Raw genomic sequence first — 26,560 nt, 5'->3', positions numbered from 1 at the left:
CACACGGAGATTCCATCATGCTTTACACTGAAATTCCATTGCTTTCACAGCTTGATACATTCACTTTTGACAGTGAGATTGAATCATTTATAGTGAAATTCTAACACTTTCACATTGAGATTCCTTCATGTTTCACAGTGAGATTTCAGGATTTTCACTGTGGGATTTGTTAACATTTCACAGTGAGATTCCATCATTTTCACAGTGAAATTCCTCCATGCTTCACAGATATATTCCTTTTTTCTCAGTTGCATGACTGCATGCTTCACTATGAGATTCCTCCACATTTCGCTGTGATGTTCCACCATTCTCACATTGAGATTCCATCGTTTCCACAGTGAGATCCCTTCACCTTTCACACTGAAATTCCATCATTTTCACAGCGAGATTTCTCTATGGTTTACAGGATGTTTCCATCATTTTCACAATGAATTTCTTTTCCGTATCACCATGTGGTTCTTTCACGTTTCACTGTGAAGTTAACATAGAACATAGAACATTACAGCGCAGTATAGGCCTTTTTGCCCTCGATGTTGGACCACCCTGTCATACTAATCTGAAGCCCATCCCACCTACACTATTCCATGTACGTCCATATGCCTGTCCAGTGATGACTTAAATGCACTTAAACTTGGTGAATCTACTACCGTTGCAGGCAAAACATTCCATACCCTTACTACTCTCTGAAGTAACTTCACAGAGGCCAGTATCTCATCACCAAGTCAACCTTTTATTTGCATGTTCTCAGTACAGAGAAACCTTGAATATCCAAAGGACATGGGCGTGGAGTATGTTGTTTGGTTAATCAAATGCCTGATAACATAGTTTAGCCAAGCATCGGGGCCTTGTAATCTCTCCAATTTTCGGATAATCGAATACTGGATAATTGAGGTTCCTCTCTACATGGGCTCTGTCCAGCCAGCTCAAAGCCAGTCTGTAGACTAAGGAGGCCTTCTGAATCTCCCATTATTTCTGGCCCATTTAACAACCACAATCAAGGATCTCAGGGTCAGTAAAATCCACATGGCCACAGTTCCAGCCACTACAGCTTCCTTCATGTTTCTCAATGCGAAATTTCTTTATTCTTTCATGGGATAAGGATATTGCTAAATAGGCCTGAATTTATTGCCCACCTCTAAAGGGGAATTAAGAATCAACCACATTGCTGTGGGACTGAAGACACATGTGGGTCAGACCATTTCCATTTCCTGATTTCCTTTTTTAAAGAACGTTAATGAACCAGATGGGTTTGTTACAACAATCGGCAATGGTTTTACGGTCATCATTAGACTCTTAATTGCCATTTTTTAAATTGAATTCAAATTCCACCATCTGTCGTGACTAGATTCGAACCTGTGTTCCCAGAACATTGCTGAAAATGTGTTGCTGTAAAAGCGCAGCAGGTCAGGCAGCATCCAAGGAGCAGGAGAATCGAAGTTTCAGGCATGAGCCCTTCTTCAGGAATGAGAAGAGTGTGCCAAGTGAGCTAAAATAAAAGGTAGGGAGGAGGGACCTGGGGGAGGGGCATTGGAAATGCGATAGGTGGAAGGAGGTTAAGGTGAGGGTGATAAGGTGAGGGTGATAAGGTAAGGGTGATAGGCCAGAGTGGGGGTGGGAGGAGAGAGGTCAGGAAGAAGATTGCAGGTTAGGAAGGTGGTGCTGAGTTCGAGGGTTGAGACTGAGACAAGGTGGGAGGAGGGGAAATGAGGAAACTGGAGAAATGTGAGTTCATCCCTTGTGGTTGGAGGGTTCCTAGGTGGAAGATGAGACGCTCTACCTCCAGCCGTCAATTTGCTATGGTCTGGTGACGGAGGAATCCAAGGACCTGCATGTCCTTGGTGGAGTGGGACGGGGAGTTGAAGTGTTGAGCCACGGGATGGTTGGGTTGGCTGATCCGGGTATCCCAGAGGTGTTCTCTGAAACGTTCCGCAAGTAGGCGGTCTGTCTCCCCAATATAGAGGAGGCCACATCAGGTGCAGCGGATGTAGTAAATGATGTGTGGGGAGGTGCAGGTGAATTTGTGGTGGATATGGAAGGATTCCTTGGGGCCTTGGAGGGAAGTAAGGGGGGAGGCGTGGGCGCAAGTTTTGCATTTCTTGCAGTTGCAGGGGAAGGTGCCGGGAGTGGAGGTTGAGTTGATGGGGGTGTGTGGACCTGACAAGGGAGTCATGGAGGGAGTGGTCTTTTCGGAACGCTGATAGGGGAGGGGAGGGAAATATATCCCTGGTGGTGGGGTCCGTTTGGAGGTGGCAGAAATCCCCTTCCCCCACCTTGTCTCAGTCCCAACCCTCGAACTCAGCATTTTCCTCCCCCCACCTTGTCTCAGTCCCAACCCTTGAACTCATCATTTCCCCTCCCCCCACCTTGTCTCAGTCCCAACCCTCAAACTCAGCACCACCTTCCTAACCTACAATCTTCTTCCTGACCTCTCCCCTCCCACCCCCTCTCCGGCCTATCACCCTCACCTTTACCTCCTTCCACCTATCGCATTTCCAATGCCCCTCCTCCATGCCCGAAACTTTGATTTTCCTGCTCCGTGGATGCTGCCTGACCTGCTGTGCTTTGACAGCAACACATTTTCAGCTCTGATCTCCAGCATCTGCAGTCCTCACTTTTTCCCAGAACATTGCCTGGGTTTCTGGGTTAATAGTCCAGGTGTCATACCAACAAGCCGCCACCTCCCCTGCATGTTTCACAGGGAGATTCAGGGGTCAGAGAAGAGCCAGGGAATTCCTAGAGACATGGCACTCGTCCACAAATTCTATCAACAGACGCATCGACCTAGACCCTATATACCGGCCACTGCAGCGGACAGCAACTGGCAACCGGAAGCGGCAGATTCAAACCACTATAAATGCTGGAGGAATCAGCACAGAAGCGCTTCACAGGAGGCTCCCAAGCACTGAGGATGTCACCTAGAAAGGGGACGAAACGTTTGCAACAAAAACTCCTAGCTCGGCAAACAGAACCACAACAATGTTTACAGTGAGACTCCATTATATTGCACCATGAGATTCCATAATGTCTCATTGTGCGATTCCATCTTTCTTCACAGTGAGATTCCTGGAATTTCACTGTGGGATTTGTTCATATTTCACACTGAAATTCCATCATGGTTCTTCATGAGATTCCTACACATTTCGTTGTGAGATTCCATCCTTATCACAATGAGATTCCATCATTTTAACAATGAAATTTCATTCTGACACTGAGATTCCATTTTGACAGTGAGGTTCTATTTTCACAAACAGATTTCTTCATGTTTTACTGCCAGATTACATTGCTTTCACAGTGTTGCTCCATCATTTTCTCAGTACAATACCTTCATGTTTTCACAGTGAGATTCCATCTTTTGCATAGTAATATTTTTTCATGTTCAACCGTGAGATTCTTTCACATTTCATTCTGAGATTCCATCATTTTCATAGCGAGATTCCACATTTTCACATTGATGTCACATAGTGAAATTTCTTCATGTTTTGCAGTGACATTCCATCCTTCTCTAAGTGAAATTCCAACATTTTCACCATAGGATTCCTTTGCTTTCAGAGTGTTATAGACTAGGCTATATTCCCCCAAAATATATTTTGAAGATAGTACATTTATGTTTCCCAGTGAGATTCCATCACTTTCAGGGTGATATGCCAACTCTTTGAATGTGAGATCCAATCATCTTCACAGCAGGATTTCATTATGGTTTACAGTGAGATTCCTGCATTTTTCACAGTGAGTTTCCATTGCTTTCACAGTGAAATTGTTTAATGTCTAACAGACAAATTTCTGGTTTTTTGCAGTTACGTTCTTTCACTCCTCATGGTGACATTCCTACACATTTGCTGCAAGATTCCATTGCTCTCACAGTGAGATTCCATCATTTTCACAGTAAGATTCCATCACTTTCTCAGCAAAGTTCCTTCATGTTCCACAGTGAGATTCCATCACTTTCACATTAAGATTCCAGCCTGTTCAGTTTGATACATGCTTCATTTTTAAAAGTATGATTCTGTTATTTTGCAGTAATATTCCATTGCATTAACAGCAAGATTCCATAATTTATGCAGTGAGATTCCTTCATGTTTCACAGTGAGTTTGTATTGCTTTCGCAGTGAGATTCCTCCATGTTTAACTAATGAGATTTCATCTCTTTCACATTTCCAGTCCTACACATGTTTGAAAGGGAGATTTCATCATTTTCAGAGTGAGATTCTTTTATGTTTCACATTGAGTTTACATTATTTTCACAATGATATTCCTTCATGTTTTTCACAGTGAGATTCAATCACATTTTCGCAGAGACTCTTTCAAGTTTCACCATGAGGTTCCATCACTTTCATAGTGAGATTCCTTCGCCTTTCAGTGCAAGTTTCTATTACTGTCACAATGTGGTCCCATCATTTTCTCAGTGGAATTCCTTCATGTTTCTCAGTGAAATGCAAACATTTTCACTGTGAGATTAGATTACTTCTTCATTGAGATTTTTTCAAATTTCGACACTGAAGTTCCTTCACATTCAACAGCGAGATTCTTTTGTGTTCCACAGTGTGATTCCATCCCTTTCACAGTCAGTTTCTTTCATGTATTACAGTGAGATTCCATTATTTTTACAATGAGATTACATCACATTTTCACAGTGAGATCCCTTCACATTTTCACGGTGAGATCCCTTCACATTTTCACAGTGAGATTGCTTCATGTTTCACAGTGAGATCACTTCACATTTTCACAGTGAGATCCCTTCACATTTTCAGAGTGAAATCCCATCATGTTTTCACGGTGAGATCCATTCACGTTTCACAGTGAGATCTCATCATGTTTTCACCGTGAGATCCATTCATGTTTCACAGTGAGATCCCTTCATGTTTTCACCGTGAGATCCATTCATATTTCACAGTGATATTCCATCACATTTCATTGTGAGATCCCTTCATGTTCCACAGTGAGATACATTCACAGTTCACAGTGAGACTCCTTCACATTTTCACAGTGAGATCCATTCACATTTTCACAGTGAGATTCATTGACATTCTCACAGTGAGATTCATTCACATTCTCACAGTGATCCCTTCACATTTTCCCAGTGAGATCCATTCATATTTTAGAGTGAGATCCCTTCATGTTTCACAGTAAGATGCCTTCACATTTCACTGTGAGATCCCTTCATGTTTCACAGTGAGATCCCTTCACATTTGACCATGAGATTCCAGTTAGGATTCATCAAATATCAAACTGAAATTCCATACCTTTTCACAGAAACATTCTGTTATGTTGCACAGTAAGAACGTATCTCTATTCAAAGTGAGATTGCTAACACTTGAAAGTAACTTTCGGTGACAATTAATCACTTTCACAGTGAGCTTAGACCATTTTTCATTGTGAGAATCATTGTTTTGCACATTGAAATTGCATCACTTTCACTGCTAATTTCAAACATTTTTCAGTGAGATCCCATCAGTGTTCAACAGTGAGGATTCATCACTTTAAAATGGAAGATTCCACCACTTTCACAAAAAGAATCCATCACTTTACACAGTGAGATTAATCACAGCCACGGTGAGAATTCATAGCTTTTTCTTATGAGCTTCTACCACTTTAAACAGTGAAAAGAAAAACCTTCTCAGTGAGAGTTAATCACTTGTTACAGTGAGATTCTGTCACTTTCACAGTCAGAATTCATGACATTACACAGAAAGGTTCCTTCATTTCTCACTGAGACATTCCATGCTTGAAGCAATGAGATCTCATCAATTTTCATAGGGAGAATTCATCACCTGTCTCGAAAAGCATTCATGATATTTCATACTGAGAATCCAACTCTTCTCACAGGCAGATTATGATGTTTTACAATGAGATTCAATTCATTATCACGGTGGAATTCTTAAGCATTGACAGTGAGAATTCATTACTTTCCCATTGAAAATTTGTCATTCTATAAACTGAGAATTTGTGAGATTTCGCAGTTGGAATTCGTCAAATATTACAGTCAGGATTCAGCAATTTTAACAGTGAGGCTTTATCACTTTTCATACTGAGAATTCACCATGATTCACGAGAAGACTCCATCTCTTTTCTCAGTGACATGCCAACACATTTTATAGTGCGAATTCGCCACTTTTCTCAGTGAGATCCATCATATTTTACAGTTAGACTTCATCATGTCTCTCAGTGGGAATGCATCTCTTCTCAGAGGTCGAATTCATCGATCTGCATAGTACAGATCCAGCCTGTTGCAAATTCCCATTATGCAGTGAAGATGCATGTTTTTCACACCTACAACTGTCGCACTTTACAGTAAGTATTCAGCACTTTTAACAGTAAGGATTTGTCACTTTTCAGATTAAGGATTCATCGCTCTTCAGAGGGTGAATTAATTGTTTTTCACAGTGAGATTTCATCACTTTTTAACTGAGATCCCAACAGTTTCACCACAGCATAACTTGCCACCATGCCATTAATCATGCTTTGCAGTGAGAATTCTGTTTATTTTGCAATGGAAACTGATACATTCTCACAGTGAAATTCAATCACTTCTCATGGTGAGATTCCATCACCATTCATTGTGAATTTTCATCTTGTTTTACAGTGAGATTCCCACACTTTCATAATGAGAATTAACCACTTTTCACAGTGAGATTTTAGCACTTTTCATGTTGAAATTTCATAATGTTTCACAGTTAGATTCCATTACTTTCACTGTAAGAATTTAGCAGTTAGCCCTATGAGGTCCCATTATGTTTCAGTGAGGTTCTGTTAGTTTTCACAGTGAGAATTCTATCACATTTATAATGTAGAGGAGCCGGTGTTGGACTGGAGTGGACAAAGTTAAAAATCACATGACACCAGGTTATAATCCAACACTATAAACAGGTTATAGAGCTTCCAAATAAACCTGTTGGACTATAACCTGCTTTTGTGTGATTTTTAACTTTATCACATTTATAGTAAGCATTTATCACTTCTACTGTGAACTTCCAATACTTTGAACAGTGAGAATTCATCAATTTGGACAACAAGTAAGTAATACCTTTAAAATTAGAATCTTTCACTTTTTATAATGATTTGATAATGATCACTATTCACTGAAAATGCATCACTTTTTGCAGTAAGCATTTGAGGGAATGCATGATTGTTCATAGTGAGCATCACTATCTTTTCACAGTGGGAACTCATATTATGTTTCAACATGATTTCATCAACTGTAATGTTTGAAGCATTATAATTTAGTTATGTTTCACTGTGAGATTCCAGCAGTTTCTCTGTGAAAAGTTACCACTTTCCAGAGTGGGAAACTGTCTTTATGACTGGTGAGAATTGTGATGTTGCTGTCACTTTAAGAGGTTTTTTTTTGAAGAGAGGCTTGACCAGCAACACATTTGCAGCTGTGATCTCCAGCATCTGCAGACCTCATTTTTTACTGTAAGACAAGAGTGTTGAGCCGTCTCTAAGAAAGCAAACAATTTGTGAACCTTGGGGATTTTTATCAAATTGGAACAATAGAAGCAGCCTGGGTAGGGCCAACACTCTCAGACCAAGCCTACTAGGTCTTTTTAAAAGTTTTTAAATTTAGTTTTAAGCGAAAGCCTTTGGTGTCTCAAAAGAGTTGAAAGCTTGAGTGAATATTTCCTAGCTGCGTCACTTTCTGAATTTTCTCCTGGTTCTTTTTTCCCTCTTGGACTGGAGAACTGCAATCTGTGTCTGAGTCTGGCTTTTTGCCAAGGGGTATGTTTATGGGATGTTACTACAATAGAACAGTTAATTAGTAATAATTATTGTATCTATTATTCGGTTAAGTTTTCCAATAGTTAAGTTATTCTAAATTCTTCTTTCTTTTGTCTGTATTTTAACTATGGTGTTCAAATAAATTTGTGTTTTGCTTAACATCAAGTAGTTGGACCAGTTGCATTGCATCTGGAACACGACACTTCACATTTACCTTTAAAATAAGAAAAAGTTAGGGTCTAGGTTACCTTCATAAAATATTTTGAAGGGGTCTGGTGCAAAACAGAATTCATCGTATTTTTCAGTGAGTAATTATCATTTTTTCAGTGAGGAATTGACATTTTGGCAGTGATATCCCATCCCAAATTGAGAATTCATCATCTATGATCAAGAAATTTGATTATCACTTTCCTCACTGAGGATTTGTTATATTTCAGTGTGAGACTTTTACGCAGAGGTCTCATTCCAAATTTGTTGATAATCCATCATCTTTGACAGTGAGCATTGATCGTTTATCCCAGCACCCAACACTTTAGAAAGTGACAATTCGTTAGCTTTTATCATGAGATTTTATCATATTTTATGGTGAGACTAGAAGAAACAGGAATGGGGGTTTGTTTACTAATGAGCTTATGTTTATTGTAGATGGTTTACAACCCAGCATTGTAAATAAAAGGGCCTTGAAGGTTTGTTAGAGAATCCTTGAATCTTGTTTCATTTTAAACTTAAGGGAAATGATCATAACTAAAAGACCTTTAGTTTCACTTCTGACTTTAAGTCAGTTAGTCCTGGGAGCACCTTGGAATAGGATGGTTACATAGACAGTGCTCATGAGAAGTGAATAATAGATTTAGTGAATTAGATTACCTTGGAGTGAAAAGTTAGCGTTACTCCCAGACTGAAAGTGCTGGAATTAAAATCCTGGAAGTGGCTATTTAAGCTGTGAGTGAAATCTCCAGAAATTAGCTTTCTGCAGTTTCAGTCGAAGTCACAAATGGCTTTAACCAACTGAGGTGTCAGAAACAGGGATTCCAGTATGAGCATTATATGAGTGTTTGAGGTACTGTAGCATTAGTAGTATTTTAGGTGCTAATCAAAAGCTATTCTGATTCTTTGCAATTTTGCAAGGCTATTTGGGGCTTAACAGGATGAAAGTTTTACTGTTTACAACTTTCTAATTTATATTTAAAGTAGGTTTTTAAGAATTCATTCATGGGGTGCAGATATCACTGGCTGGTCAGCATTTTATTGCCAGTCCCTACTCACCCTCACAAAGATGGTGGTGAGCTGCCTTCTTGAACCGCTGCAGTCCGAATTTTGTAAATTGACCCACATTTGCCCTTAGGGAGTGAATTCTAGGATTTTGGCCCAATTTGGGTTATTCTATTTTACCTTTATTCATTTTGTATTAAACTTCTGAGTTATTGTTGAAGCAAAATCTGCTTATGGTTCAGTGTGATGTCACTCCACTGAAATCAAAATTAATAAAAATATGATCTTTTAAGCCACATCCTGACTGGGACCTGACTTGCCTGGTGGCAACATCAGCTAGGATCGTGAAGAGTGAGGATTCATCTAGGATACTTGAGTTCACTGTATTTCAGAGAAGTCTGTGTCTTTCTGGTGAAAGTATCGGCTACAGAATGATTCTGGTCTGAAAGCACCCGTGTTGTGGTGAAGTTAACCGCACTCATTTTGAAGATGGCTTCTGAGGTTGGTAATGGTTTTCTGGGAGTGGAAGATATACCGTGGATCATTTAAAACGTTGGACAATGGATTAACTGAGTGACTTAGCGGATACGTTGAAGGTAAAAGTAAAAGCATACTCTTGTAAGGATTATACTTCAAGTAGTTATATCACATTTATAAAATTAGAAAGGAAACTTGAAACTGGGATGTCCCAACTTGAATTAGCTAAGACACAATAGGAAATGAAAAGACTTAAAATTGAGGGAAGATGAACATAAAGAGAAATTGAACTAAGACAACTTAAACTCCAAAGCAATAAGGAAATTAGAGAACATGAATTGACTGTCAAATAGTTTAGACAAATAGTTGAAAAAATATAAAACGTGTGTATAGAAGAGCTTAATTGCCAAGTACAGACAGAAGGATTTCAAAGTAATAAAGGAGAAAAGCCAGAACGAAGAATTGATGTCAAGAAATTGACATATTTTCATTGATTATGAGTAGACATCTCAGATCCAATTGCTGGTAAATAAATGGGAATCTAATTGCAGTAATTGGAAACTACAAGGAATCTTCAGAGAAGGACGCATCAGGAAAAGTAATAGGTGTAGAACAGGTAACAACTGTACAAAAAGAACATGGTTTCTTGGACTGCAGTAAGAGATTTGGCTCAAGAGAGTCATAAAAGTTCATTTTTCAATGATTGGCAGAGAGAGTTATGCTGTTGGAAGTTCTGAGAATTTTATCCCTCAAAAACAGCGATATTTTCTTATGCTTCGAATTGCGGGGGTAAACTAGTTAAGATATTAAAAGACATTGAGCAATTCAGGTGTTAAAGCTGGCTAATGATGCTATCTGTACTTCAGACAGGTTGATGAAGATGAAACTTTTAATTGGAAATATTTACGGAGATTACAAACCAGTCTCATTACATAGAATTGCACTGGAGAGTGACTTGGTCAGTGGGGAACTGGTAGTTGGAGTAGCAAAACAAATACCTATAGAGAGAATTGATGTACCTTGGCAAATGACCCAGCAAATTCAAGAATATTGGTTTCACCAACGATAGTAGAAGAGCTGATAGAGGTAAAATTAATTGAAATGTTACAAGAAGAACATTTTAGATTGTCGTGTCTGGATCTTAGACTGAGAGATTCCATCTCTCTCTCCAGTGAGATTATATTACTTTTTACATTGAGTTTACATCACAATCACCGTCAGAGTTCAATATTTGTCTGATCCATATTCACAGTGAGACCCTTCACGTTAAATAGTGGAAGTTCTTTACCTTTCACAGTCATTGTGCATCCCTTTTAAGAGTTCATAATTTTTTATGACAAGGAATCAACAATTACACAGTCATAATTCACTACTTTTCACAGTCAGAATTTATCAATTGTTACACTAAGGGCTCATCAATTCTAACAGTGGAAGTTAATCCCTGGTCACAGCATAGATGAGTTGTTTTTCACCTTGAGCATTCATCATAATTTACAGTGAAGAATTCATTATTTCAAACGTAGAAAATTTAGCATTTTTAGCAATAAGGATTTGTCATAGTAAGGATTCATCAATTTTCACAGCAAGGATTCATGATATCTCAAATCTCATATCTCATTTACCACATCCTCCAAATGAGTTCATCAGTTTCACAGTGGGAATTCATATCAATTTTCACAATGAGATTTCATCACTTTTCACAGTGCTTTCATAGTCATGACAGTGAGGAATAATCACCTCTTTTTCACAATCAGGTTCATCACTTTTTTGCAGTGAGAATCCATCCATTTTCACACTTAAGCACTTTTCACACCATGAGCATTCATCACTTAAGACAGTGAGAATTTGTCACTTTGTGCCAGGAGATTGCATTATACTTCACAGGAAGAATTCATCAGTTTTTACAGTGAAAATTCATCAATGTCACAGTAAAGTTTGATCACATTTAGCAGTGTACCTATTAGTTCACACAGTAAGAATTCATTATTTTTCACAGTGAAGATTAATCGTTTTCATAGTGAGAATTAATTCTCAGTAAGAATGTCACTTTCCGCAGTGAGATCTCAATACATTACATCAAGAATCCATCACATCTCACAGTGATAAGTTGTCAGTTTGCACAGTGCGATTTTTACTTTTGGCATTGAGCATTTAATATGTTTATGCAGTGAGGATTCAATACTTTTCACAGGGAGAATTCAGTACTGTCAGAATGTGGATTCAGTAAATTTGACAGTGAAGATTTAGTATTTTTCACAGTGAGAATTAATTATTTTTCACGTTGAGGTTTTAGTACTTTTCACAGTGTGGTTTTCACCATGAGAATTCAGTGCTTTTCACAGTGTCGATTGAGTACTTTTCACAGTGAGAATTCATTATTTTTCACAATGAGGTTTCAATACTTTTCATAGTGTGCATTCAATAGTTTTCACAGTGAGAATTCAATACTTTTTATAGTGAGAATTCTGTAATTTATACTATGAAAATTTATATGCTTCACAGTGAAAATTCAATATTTTCAAAGTGAGAATTCAGTACATTTCACAGTGAGGCACTGCTGCCTCACAGCGCCAGGGACCCGGGTTCAATTCCCGCCTCAGGCAACTGTCTGTGTGGAGTTTGCACATTCTCCCCGTGTCTGCGTGGGTTTCCTCCAGGTGCTCCGGTTTCCTTCCACAACTCAAAGATGTGCAGGTCAGGTGAATTGGCCATGCTAAATTGTCCGTAGTGTTAGGTGCATTAGTCAGAGGTGAAAGTAGGGGAATGGGTCTGCTCTTTGGAGAGTCGGTGTGGACTTGTTGGGCTGAAGGGCCTGTTCCACACTGTTTACACAATTTTCACAATGAGAATTCCGTACTTTTCACAATGAGAATCCCGTACTTTTCACAGTGAGGATTCAGTACTTTTCACATTGAGGATTCTGTTCTCTTCGCAGTGAGAATTAAGTACTTTCCACAGTGAGAATTCAGTACTTTTCACAGTGAGGATTCAGTACTTTTCACAGTGAGGATTTAGTACTTTTCACACTGAAGATTCAGTACTTTTCACAGTGAGATTTCTATACTTTTCTCAGTGAGAATTCTGTACTTCCCACAGTGACACATCAGTGCTGCTCACTTAGTACTTTTCACAGTGAGGATTCAGTACTTTTCACAGTGAGGATTCAGTACTTTTCACAATGAAGATTCAGTATGTTTCACAGTGAGGATTCCGTATCTTTCACAGTGTGAATTCAGTACTTTTCACACTGTGGAATCTGTCAATTTCACAGTGAAGATACAGTACTTTTCACAGTGAGATTTCAGTACTTTTCCCAGTAAGGATTCAGTACTTTTCACAATGAGAATTCAGTGCTTTTCACAAAGACAATTCAGCACATTTCACAGTGAGGATTCTGTACTATTCACTGTTAGAATTCAATACTTTTCACAGTGACGATTCTGTACTATTCACTGTGGGAGTTCAGTACATTTCACAGTGAGAATTCCGTAATTTCCGCAGTGTGAATTCAGTTCTTTTCACAATGAGGATTCAATAAGTTTCACAATGAGGATTCCGTACTTTTCACAGTGAGGATACATTGTTTTTCACAGTGAGAATTCAGTACTTTTTGCAGTGAGAATTCATGACTTTTCACAGTGAGGATTCAATCCTTTTCACCATGAGAATTTAGTATTTTTCACAGTGAGGATACAGTACTGTTCACAGTGAGGATTCAGAACTTTTCACAGAGAGAATTCAGTAGTTTTCATAGTGAGGTTTCAGGGCTTTTCATAATGAGAATTCAATGCTTTTCACAATGAGAATTGAGTACTTTTCACAGAAACAATTGAGTACTTTTTGCAGTGTGGATTCAGGACTTTTCACAATGAGATTTTAGTATGTTTCACAGTGAGGATTCAATACTATTCATATAGAAAATTCAGTACTTTTTACAGTGAGGATTCAGTACTTTTCACTCTGAAAATACATTACTTTTCACAGTGAAGAGTTCATGCTTTTCATAGTGAGGGTTTTGGACTTTTCACAATGAGGATTCAGTACTTTACAAAGCAAGGTTCCCGTACATTTCACAGTAAGGATTGAGTTCTTTTCAAAAGAGAATTCTCTACTATTCACAGTTAGGATTCAGTAATTTTCTTAGCGAGAATTCAGTACTTTTCATGGTGAGAATTCAGTATGGTTCACAGTGAAGATTTAGTAATTTTCTTTACTATTCACTTTAGGATTAAGTAATTTTCATAGTGAGAATTTTGTACTTTTCACAGTTTGAATTCTTTCCTTTCACAGTTAGAGTTCAGTAATTTACACAGTTAGAATTCAGTACTTTCCACCATGAGTATTCAGTATTTTTGACAGTTTGATTTCCATACTTTCCACCATGAGAATTCTGTACTTTTCACAGTGAGGATTCTGTATTATTCACTATGAGAGGTCAATACTCTTCAAAGTGATGATTCTGTATTTTTCACAGTGGAAATTCAATACTTTTCACAGTGAGAATTCAGTATGGTTCACAGTGAGGATTCTGTAATTTTCACAGTGAGAATTCAGTACTTTTCACAATGAGGATTCAGTAATTTTCATAATGAGGATTCTGTACTTTTCACAGTGAGGATGCAGTGCTTTTCATAGTGAGAATTCTGTACTTTTTGCAGTGAGAATTCAGTACTTTTCACAGTGAGGATTCAATCCTTTTCAACATGAGAATTCAATATTTTTCACTGTCAGAATACAGTACTGTTCACAGGGAGAATTCAGTACAATTCACAGGGAGAGTTCAGTACATTTCACAGTGAGGATTCATATTTTTCACAGCAAGAATTCAGTACTTTTCATGGATACAATTCAGAACTGTTTGCAGTGTGGATTCAGGACATTTCACAATGGGAATTCAGTATTTTTCACAGTGAGAATTCAGTACTATTCACACTGAAGATACAGTACTTTTCACAGTGAGGGTTTTGGACTTTTCGCAATGAGGATTAAGTACTTTTAAAATTGAATGTTCTGTACTTTTCACAGTAAAGATTCAAATCTTTTTACATGAGAATCATGTAATTTTCACAATTAGGATTCAGTAATTTTCATAGTTAGGATTCAGTACTGTTCATGCTTTTCATAGTGAGATAGTGGGATTCCATACTTTTCATGGTTAGAATTCAGTACTTTCCACAGTGAGGATTCAGTATTTTACACAGTTTGAATTCCACACTTTCCACTGTGAGAATTCAGCAATTTTCACAATGAGAATTCTGTACTTTTCACAGTAAGGATTCAGTAATTTTCACAATGAGAATTCCATACTTTCTGCAGTGAGAATTCAGGACTTTTCACAGTGAGGATTCAGTAATTTTCACAGTGAGGATTCTGTACTCTTCACAGTGAGAATTCAGTACTTTTCACAGTGAAGAGTCAGTACTTTTCACAGTGGGGTTTCCGTATATTTCACAGTATGAATTCAGTACTTTTCACAGTGAGGATTCTGTACTATTCGCTATGAGAATTCAGTACTCTTCACAGTGATGATTCTGTACATTTCACAGAGACAATTCAGCACTTTTCACAATGGGATTTCAGTACTTTTCACAGTGAGGATTCAGTACTGTTCAGAGTGAGGATTCTATACTTTTCACAGTGAGAATTCAATACATTTCTCAATGAGAATTCAGCACTTTCACAATGAGGATTCTGTACAATTCACTGTGAGACTTCAGTACTTTTCACAGCGAGAATTCAGTCTAGTTCACAGTGAGGATTCTGTAATTTTAAGTGAGGAATCAATACTTTTCATGGTGAGAATTCAATACTTTTCACAATGAGGATTCACTACTTTTCATAATGAGGATTCCATACTTTTACAATGATGATTCAGTACATTTCACAGTGAGAATACAGAGCTTTTCACAATGATGATTCAATAATTTTAACAGTGAGAATTCAGTAGTTTTCACAGTGCGAATTCAGTATGTGTCACAGTGAGGATTCTGTAATTTTCACAATGTGAATGCAATACTTTTCACATTGAGTACTCTGTACTTTTCACAGTGAGGATTCAGTACTTTTCATGGTGAGAATTCAGTACTTTTCACAATGAGGATTCACTACTTTTCACAATGAGGATTCTGTATATTAACAATGATGGTTCAGTATATTTCACAATGAGAGTATTTTTCACAGTGTGAATTCTATACTTTCCACAGTGACACTTCAGTGCTGTTCACAGAGAGAATTCAGTATTTTTCACAGTGAGGATTCTGTACTTTTCACAATGAGAATTTCGTACATTTCACCGTGTTAATTCAGTACAATTCACTGAGGATTGTATACATTTCCCAGTGAGGTTTCAGTACTTTTCACAGTGAGGATTCAATACTTTTCACAGTGAGAATTCTGTACTTTTCACAGTGAGAATTCTGTACTTTTCACAGTGATAAATCTGTACTTTTCACAGTGAGAATTCTGTACTTTTCACAATCTGGATTCACTATGCTTCCCAGTGAGGATTCTCACAGTGAGAATTCAGAACTTTTCAAGGTGAGAATTCTATAGTTTTCACAGTGAGAATTCTGTACTTTCCACAGTGACACTTCAGTGCTGTTCACCGAGAGAATTGAGTCCTTTTCGCAATGAGATTTCAGCACTTTTCACAGTGAGGATTCTGTATTATTCACTGTGGGAACTCAGTACATTTCACAGTGATGATTCTGTACTTTTCACAGTGGGAATTCCATTCATTTAGCAGTGAGAATTCAGTAGTTTTCACAGTGCAAATTTAGTATGTGTCACAATGAGGAGTTTGTAATTTTCACAACGTGAATGCAATACTTTTCACAATTAGGGTGCTGTACATTTCACAGTGAGGATTCAGTAGTTTTCACAGTAAAGGTTCTCTACTATTCACTGTGAGAATTCAATGCTTTTCACAGTGAATATTCTGTACTTTTCACAATAAGAATTCAGTACTTTTTGCTGTGCAATTCAATACTTTTCACAGTGGCAATTGCGAACTTAACACAGAGAAGATTCAGTACTTTTCACAGTGTGAATTCAGTACTTTTCACAATGAGGATTCAGTGCTTTCCTCAGTGACGATTCAGTACTGTTCATAGTGTGGATTTGGTGCTTTTCAAAGTAAGGATTTTGTACTTTTCACATTGAGAATTCATCAGTTTTCACAGAGAGAATACAGTACTCTTCACATGAAGATTCAGTACTGTTCACAGTGAGAATTCAGTACTTTTCACAATTAGGATTTCATACTTTTCACAAGAGAATTCAGTACTTTTCACACGGAGAAAGCAATACTTTTCACTGTAAGTATTTGTACTTTTCACACCAAAGATTCAGTACTTTTCACTGTGAGGATTCAGTACCTTTCAAAGAAAGGATTTTGTACTATTCACTGTGAGAATTCAGTTACTTTCTCAGTGAGGAGTTTGTAGTTTTCACAATGAGAATTCAGTACTTTTTGAGGTGAAGATTCTGTACATTTCACAATGAGAAATCAATAAGTTTCACAATGAGAATTCACTACTTTTCATTATGAGGATTCTGTACATTTCACAGTGAGGATTTAACATTTTTTGCATTGAGAATTTAGTACCTTTCACAACGAGTATTCAGTACTTTTCACAGTGAGGATTTCAAACTTTTCACAGTGAGGATTCAGTACTTTTCACAGTGAGGATGCAGAGCTTTTCACAGTGAGAATTCAGTACTTTTGACAGTGAGGTTTCAGTACTTTCACAGTGAAGATTCAGTCCTTTACACAATGAGAATTCAGTACTTTTCTCAGAGAGAATTCTGTACTTTCCACAGTGACACTTCAGTACTGTTCACAGAGAGAATTCAGTACTTTTCACAGTATGAAATCAGTACTTTCACAATGAGGATTCAATACTTTTCACACTGAAGATTCAGGACTTCTCACAGTGTAGAGTTCATGCTTTTGACAGTAAGGATTTTGTACTTTTCACATTGAGAATTCAGTGGTTTTCATAGAGGGAATGCAATACTCTTCACAGTGAAGATTCAGTCCTGTTCACAGTGTAGATTTTGTGCTTTTCACAGTAAGGATTTTGTACTTTTCACATTGAGAATTCAATAGTTTTCACAGAGGGAATGCAGTTCTCTCCACAGTGAAGATTCAGTACTGTTCACAGTGAGAATGCAGTACTTTCCACAGACAGGATTTCACATTTTTCACATGAGAATTCAGTACAGATCACAGAGAGGCTTCAGTACGTTTCACACTGAGATAACAGTACTTTTCACAGTGAGGAATCTGTACTTTTCACACAGGAGATTTAGTACTTTTCACAGTGAGGATATCATACTTTTCACAATGAGGATTCACTACTTTTCACAGTGAGGATTCTGTACTTTTACAATGATGATTCAGTACATTTCACAGTGAGAATTCCATACTTTTCACAGTGAGAATTCAGTATGTTTTGCAGTGAGGATTCTGTAATTTTCACTGTGTGAATTCAGTTCTTTTCACAATGAGGATTCAATAAGTTTCACAATGAGGACTCTGTACTTTTCACAGTGAGGATGCAGTGTCTTTCACGGTGAGAATTCAGTATTTCTTGCAGTGAGAATTCAGTATTTTTCACAGTGAGGATACGGTAATGTTCACAGTGAGAATTCATTACTATTCCCAGAGAGGCTTCAGTACATTTCACAGCGAGGATTCAGTACTGTTCACACAGAAAATTCTGTACTTTCTACAGTGAGGATTCAGTACTGTTCATTGAGAGAATTCAATGCTTTTTGCAATGAGGTTTCAGCACTTTTCACAGTGAGGAATCTGCACTATTCACTGTGATAATTCAGTACATTTCACAGTGAGGATTCTATACTTTTCACAGTGAGAATTCAGTACCTTTCACAGTGCAAAATCAGTATGTTTCACAGTAAGGATTCTGTAGTTTTCACAATGTGAATGCAATACTTTTCACAATGAGAATTCTGTACATTTCACAGTGAGGATTCAGTAATTATCACAGTGATGATTCTCTACTATTCACTGTGAGAATTCAGTGCTTTTCACAGTGATTATTCCATACTTTTCTCAGTAAGAATTCAGTACTTTTCGCAGTGTGAATTCAGCATTTTTCACAGTGGCAATTAAGTACTTAACACAGAGAAGATTCAGTATTTTTCACAGTGAGGATTTCATCCTTTTCCCAATGAGGATTCAGCGCTTTTCTCAGTGAGGATTCAGTACTGTTCACAGTGTAGATTTGGTGCTTTTCACAGTAAGGATTTTGTACTTTTCACATTGAGAATTCAGTAGTTTTCACAGAGGGAATGCAGTTCTCTTCACAGTGAAGATTCAGTACTGTTCACAGTGCGAATGCAGTACTTTCCACAGTTAGGATTTCATACTTTACACATGAGAATTCAGTACTGTTCACAGAGAGGCTTCCGTACATTTCACACTGAGATAACAGTACTTTTCTCAGTGAAGATTTTGTGCTTTTCACACTGGAGATTTAGTACTTTTCACAGTGAGGATATCATACTTTACACAGTGAGGATTCAGTAATTTTCTCAGTGACAATTCTGTACTTTTACAATGATGATTCAGTACATTTCACAGTGAGAATTCCTCACTTTTCACAGTGAGAATTCAGTATGTTTTGCAGTGAGGATTCTGTAATTTTCACTGTGTGAATTCAGTTCTTTTCACAATGAGGATTCAATAAGTTTCACAATGAGGATTCCATACTTTTCACAGTGAGGATAGTGTTTTTCACAGTGAGAATTCAGTACTCCTTACAGTGAGAATTCATGACTTTTCACAGTGAGGATCAATCCTTTTCACCATGAGAGGTCAGTCTTTTTCACAGTGAGGATACAGTAATGTTCACAGTGAGAATTCAGTACATTTCACAATGACAATTCAGTACTTTACACAAAGGCCATTCAGTACATTTTGCAGTGCGGATTCAGGACCTTTCACAATGAGAATTCAGTATGTTTCACAGTGAGGATTCAGTACTATTCAGACAGAAAAATTCAGTACATTCTACAGTGAGGATTCAGTACTTCTCACTCTGGAAATGTCGTACTTTTCACATTGAAGAGTTCATGCTTTCCACAGTGAGTTATCCGTACTTTTCACAGTTAGGATTCAGTACTTTTCACAGTGAGAATTCAGCATGGTTCATAGCGAGGATTCAGTAATTTTCTTTCCTATACACATTTAGGATTCTGTAATTTTCATAGTGATAATCTTGTACTTTTCAGAGTTTGAATTCCGTTCTTTTCACAGTTAGAATTCAGTACTTTTCACAGTGAGGATTCTGTACTATTCACTGTGAGAATTCAGTATTCTACACAGAGATGATTCTGTAATTTTCACAGTGGGAATTCCATACTTTTCACAGTCAGAATTCAGTATGGTTCACAGTAAGGATTTCATAATTTTCACAGTGAGAATTCAGTACTTTTCATAATGAGGATTCAGTACTTTTCACAATGAGGATTCAATACTTTTCACAGTGAGGATTCTGTACTTTTCACAGTGAGGATGCAGTGCTTTTCAAAGTGAAAATTCTTTACTTTTTGCAGTGAGAATTCTGTACTTTTTACAGTGAGGATTTAATCCTTTTCAACATGAGAATTGAATATTTTTCACAGTGAAGATACAGGACTGTTAAGTGAGAATTCAGTGCCATTCACAGAGAGAGTTCAGTACATTTCACAGGGATGATTCAGTATTTTTCACAGCGAGATTTCAGTACTTTCCACAGAGACAATTCAGCACTGCTTGTGGTGTGGATTTAAGGCTTTTCACAATGGGAATTCAGTATCTTTCACAGTTAGAATTCAGTACTGTTCACAGTGAGGATTCAGTACTATTCACACAGAAAATTCAGGATTTTCTACGGTGAGGATTCAGTACTTTTCACTCTGAAAATACAGTACTTTTCACAGTGAAGAGTGCACGCTTTTGACAATGAGGGATTTGGATTTTTTGCAATGAAGATTAAGTATTTTTCAAATTGAGTGTTCCATATCTTTCACTGCAAGGATTCAATTCTTTTCACATGAGAATTCTGTAATTTTCATAGTGATAATTTTGTACTTTTCAGAGTTTGAATTCTGTTCTTTTCACATTTTGAATTCAGTACTTTTCACAGTGAGGATTCTGTACTATTCACTGTGAGAATTCAGTATTCTACACAGAAATGATTCTGTAATTTTCACAGTGGGAATTCCATACTTTTCACAGTGAGAATTCAGTATGGTTCACAGTAAGGATTTCGTAATTTTTACGGTGAGAATCCAGTGATTTTCACAATGAGGATTCAGTACTTTTCACAATGAGGATACAGTGCTTTTCATAGTGAGAATTCTGTACTTTTTGCAGGGAGAATTCTGTACTTTTTACAGTGAGAATTTAATCCTTTTCAACATGCGAATTCAATATTTTTCACAATGAGGATACAGAACTGTTAACAGTGAGAATTCAGTACTATTCACAGAGAGAGTTCAGTACGTTTCACAGTGATGATTCAGTATTTTTCATAGTGAGATTTCAGTACTTTCCACAGAGACAATTCACTACTGTTTGCGGTGTGGATTCAGGGCTTTTCACAATAGGATTTCAGTATTTTTCACAGTTAGGATTCAGTACTATTCACACAGACAGTTCAGGATTTTCTACGGTGAGGATTCAGTACTTTTCACTCTGAAAATACAGTACTTTTCACAGTGAAGAGTGCACACTTTTGACAATGAGGGATTTGGACTTTTTGCGATGAAGATTAAGTATTTTCAAATTGAGTGTTCCATATCTTTCACTGCAAGGATTCAATTCTTTTCACATGAGAATTCTGTAATTTTCATAGTCAGGATTCAGTACTGTTCACAGCGAGGATTCCGTACTTTTCACGGTTAGAATTCAGTACTATGCACAGTGAGGTTTCAGTTCTATGCACAGTTCGAATTCCATACTTTCCACTGTGAGAATTCTGTACTTTTCACAATGAGAATTCTGTACCTTTCACAGTTAGGATTCAGTACTTTTCAGAATGAGAATTCCATAATTTTCACGGTGAGAATTCAGTATTTTTGTCAGTGAGGATTCAGTAATTTTCATAGTGAGGAGTCTGTACTCTTCACAGTGAGAATTCAGTACTTTCCACAGTGAGAATTCGGTACTTTTCACAGTGAGGATTCAGTACTTTTCACACTGAGGATTCTGTTCTCTTTTCAGTGAGAATTCAGTATTTTCTACAGTGAAAATTCAGTACTTTTCACAATGAGAGTTCTGTACTTATCACAGTAAGCATTCAGTGCTGTTCACAATGTGAATTCCACACTTTTAGCAGTGAGAATTCATTACTTTTGTCAGTGAGGATTCAGTAATTTTCACAGTGAGGATTCTGTACTCTTCACAGGGAGAATTCAGTACTTTCCAATATGAGAATTCTGTATTTGCCACAGTGACACTTCAGTGCTGTTTGCAGAGAGAATTCAGTGCTTTTCACAATGCGGATACAGTACTATTCACAATGTGGATGCATTATGCTTCACAGTGAGGATTCCATACTTTTCACAGTGAGAACTCTGTACTTTCCACAGTGACACTTCAGTACTGTTCACTGAGAGAATTCAGTACTTTTTGCAATGAGATTTCAGCACATTTCACAGTGAGGATTCTGTACTATTTACTGTGACAATCCGTACATTTCACAGTGATGATTCTATACTTTTCACAGTGGGCATTCCATTCATTTAACAATGAGAATTCAGTAGATTTCACAGTGAGGATTCTGTAATTTTCACAATGTGACTGCAATACTTTTCACAATGAGCGTTCTATACATTTCACAGTGAGGATTCAGTAGTTTTCACAGTGAAGATTCTCTACTATTCACTGTAAGAATTCGGTGTTTTTCACAGTGATTATTCCATACTTTTCACAGTAAGAATTCAGTACTTTTCGCAGTGTGAATTCAGTATTTTTCACTTTGAGGATTTCATACTTTTCACAATGAGGATTCAGTGTTTTTCTCAGTGAGGATTCAATATTGTTCATAGTGTAGATTTGGTGCTTTTCACAGTCAGGATTTTGTACTTTTCATGTTGAGAATTCTGTAGTTTTCACAGAGAGAATACAATACTTTTCACAGTGAAGATTCAGTACTGTTCACAGTGAGAATTCAGTACTTTTCACAGTTAGGATTTCATACTTTTCACAAGAGAATTCAGTACTTTTCACATGGGGAAAGCAATACTTTTCACTGTGAGTATTTGTACTTTTAGCAGTGAGGAGTTATTTCACACCGAAGATTCAGTACATTTCACTGTGAGGATTCAGTACCTTTCAAAGTAAGAATTTGGTACTATTCACAGTGAGAATTCAGTTACTTTCTCAGTGGAAGTTTATACTATTCACAATGAGAATTCAGTCCTTTTTGAGATGATGGTTCTGTACATTTCACAGTGAGGACACAATACGCTTCACAGTGTTAATGCAGTACTTTTCATTATGAGGATTTTGTACATTTCACAGTGAGAATTCAACATTTTTGCAGTGAGAAATCAGTACCTTTCACAGTGAGGATTCAGTACTTTTCACACTGAGGATTCAGTACTTTTCACAGTAAAGATTTCATACTTTACACAGTGAGGATTCCGTGCTTTTCACAGTGTGAATTCAATACTTTTCACAATGAGGATTCAATACATTTCACAGTGAGGATGCAGAAATTACACAGTGAGAATTCAGTACTTTTGACGATGAGGTTTTAGTATTTTTCACAGTGAAGGTACAATACTTTTCACAATGACAATTCTGTACTTTTCACAGAAAGGATTCTGTACTTTCCGCAGTGACACTTTAGCACTGTTCACAGAGAGAATTCAGTACATTTCAAAGTGTGAATTCTGTACTTCCACAATGAGGATTCAGTACTTTTCACACAGAAGTTTCAGTACTTTTCACAGTGAGGATTTAGTACTTTTCACAGTGAGGATTCAGAACTGTTCATAGTGTAGATTTAGTGCTTTTCACAAGGATTTTGTACTTTTCACATTGAGAATTCAGTAGTTTTCACAGAGGGAATACAATACTTTTCACAGTGAAGATTCAGTAATGTTCACTGTGAGAATTCAGTACTTTTCACAAGGAGAAAGCAATATTTTTCACTGTGAGTATTTGTACTTTTCGCAGTGAGGAGTTTGTACTTTTCACACAGAAGATTCAGTACATTTCACTGTGAGGATTCAGTACCTTTCAATGTAAGGATTTTGTACTATTCACAGTGAGAATTCAGTTACTTTCTCAATGAGAAGTTTGTACTATTCACAATGAGTATTCAGTACTTTTTGAGATGATGGTTCTGTACATTTCATAGTGAGGATACAATACTTTTCACAGTGCGAATGCAGTACTTGTCCTTTTGAGGATTTTGCACATTTCACAGTAAGGATTCAACATTTTTTACAGTGAGAAATCAGTACCTTTCGCACTGTGTATTCAGTAATTTTCACAGTGTGAATTCAATACTTTTCACAATGAGGATTCAGTACATTTCACAGTGAGGATACAGAGTTTTTCACAGTGAGAATTTAGTACTTCTGACAGTGAGGTTTTAGTACTTTTCACAGTGAAGATACAATACTTTTCACAATGAGAATTCTGTACTTTCCACAGTGACACTTTAGCACTGTTCACAGAGAGAATTCAGTACTTTTCAAAGTGTGAATTCTGTACTTCCACAATGATGATTCAGTACTTTTCACACTGAAGATTCAGTACTTTTCACAGTGAGGATTTCATACTTTTCACACTGAGGATTCAGTAATTTTCTCAGTGATGATTCAATACTTTTCACAGTGTAGAGTTCCTGCTTTCCACAGTAAGAATTTGGTTTTTTGCATTGAGAATTCAGTAGTTTTCACAGAGGGAATGTAGTTATCTTCATAGTGAAGATTCAGTACTGTTCACAGTAAGAATGCAGTACTTTCCACAGTTAGGATTTCATACTTTACACATGAGAATTCAGTACAGATCACAGAGAGGCCTCCGTACATTTCACACTGAGATAACAGTACTTTTCTCAGTGAAGATTTTGTACTTATCACACTGGAGATTTAGTACTTTTAATAGTGGGGATATCATACTTTTCACAATGAGGATTCAGTAATTTTCTCAGTGACGATTCTGTACTTTTACAATGATGATTCAGTCCATTTCACAGTGAGAATTCCTTACTTTTCACAGTGAGAATTCAGTATGTTTCGCAGTGAGGATTCTGTAATTTTCACAGTGTGAAATCAGGTCTTTTCACAATGAGGATTCAATAAGTTCCACAATGAGGATTCCATACTTTTCACAGTGAGGATGGTGTTTTTCACAGTGAGAATTCAATACTTTATGCAGTGAAAATTCATGACTTTTCACAGTGAGGATCAATCCTTTTCACCATGAGAGTTCAGTATTTTTCACAGAGAGGATACAGTAATGTTCACAGTGAGAATTCAGTACTATTCACAGAGAGACTTCAGTACATTTCACAATGAGAATTCTGTACTTTTCACAGAGACCATTCAGTACATTCAGTGAATTCAGGTCCTTTCACAATGAGAATTCAGTACTTTTCACAATGAGGATTCAGTACTATTCAGACAGAAAATTCAGTCCTTTCTACAGTGAGGATTCAGTACTTCTCACTCTAAAAATACTGTACTTTTCACATTGAAGAGTTCATGCTTTCCACAGTGAGTTATCTGCACTTTACACAGTTAGGATTCGGTTCTTTTCAAGTGAAAATTCTGTACTATTCACAATTAGGATTCAGTAATTTTCTTAGCGAGAATTCAGTACTTTTCACAGTGAGAATTCAGTATGTTTCACAGGGAGGATTCTGAAATTTTATTTACTATGCACATTTAGGATTCAGTAATTTTCATAGTGAGAATCACAAAATCACAAAACCTTTTTTTTTAAAGTTGCATTCTCGGGTTAGCTGTTAACAATGGTGATAGCTAGACAATATGTTGACGGTGTTAGCCCCCGTGTTCTCTGTCTATGACCTGATGTTTAGATTGGTTCTAATCTAAAAAGTGAGATAACAGAGTTTTACATAAATTCCTGCAGTTTTTGAGCTCAGAGTTCTACATGAATGTATGCAGTTTTTGAGCAAAATGCAGTGTAACTCTGCAAAAAACTTAAGAGAAACGGTTTTGTGATTTACACATGAAAGAAGTGAAACTATCACTGTATTCTAACAGATTGGCTTAACAGACAATCAATTTTTCAATGTATAATTTCAGTTACATCACACTACAAATTTTTGCTATAAATTCTGTGTTACGGTCGAGCCCTCCACAATCACCTGATGAAGGAGCGTTGCTCCGAAAGCTAGTGTGCTTCCAATTAAACCTGTTGGACTATAACCTGGTGTTGTGTTATTTTCATAGTTAGAATTCAGTACTATTCACAGTGAGGATTCTGTACTTTTCATAGTTAGAATTCAGTACTTTTCACAGTAAGGATTCAGCACTATACACAATTTGAATTCCATGCTTTCCACCGTGAGAATTCAGTGCTTTCTGCATGAGAATTCTGTAGTTTTTGCAGTGAGATTTCAGGACTTTTCACAGTGAGAATTCAGTACTTTTGTCAGGGAGGATTCAGTAATTTTCACAATGAGATTCACTGTGTTTTATAATGAGGATTTAGTATGTTTCACAGTGAGGTTTCCGTACATTTCACAGTGTGAATTCAGTACTTTTCACAATGAGGATTCTGTACATTTCACAGTGAGGATTCAGTACTTTTCACGGTGAGATTTCAGTACAATTCACAATGAGGATTCAGCACTGTTCAGAGTGAGGATGCCATACTTTTCACAGTGATAATTCAGCACTTTTCACAGTGAGGATTCAGTATGGTTCACAGTGAGGATTCCGTAATTTTCTGTACTATTCACAGTTAGGATTCAGTAATTTTCAGAGTGTACTTTTCAAACTGTACTTTTCACAGAATGAATTCTGTACTTTTCACGGTTAGAATTCAGTACTTTTCACAGTGAGGATTCAATATTTTCCACAGTGATGATTCCATGCTTTCCATTGTGAGAATTCAGTACTTTTCACAGTGAGGATTCAGTACTTTTCACAGTAG

This window comes from Hemiscyllium ocellatum, chromosome 23 (assembly GCF_020745735.1).
Source record: "Hemiscyllium ocellatum isolate sHemOce1 chromosome 23, sHemOce1.pat.X.cur, whole genome shotgun sequence".
Lineage (NCBI taxonomy): Eukaryota > Metazoa > Chordata > Chondrichthyes > Orectolobiformes > Hemiscylliidae > Hemiscyllium > Hemiscyllium ocellatum.
Note: the sequence above shows the minus strand (reverse complement) of the source record.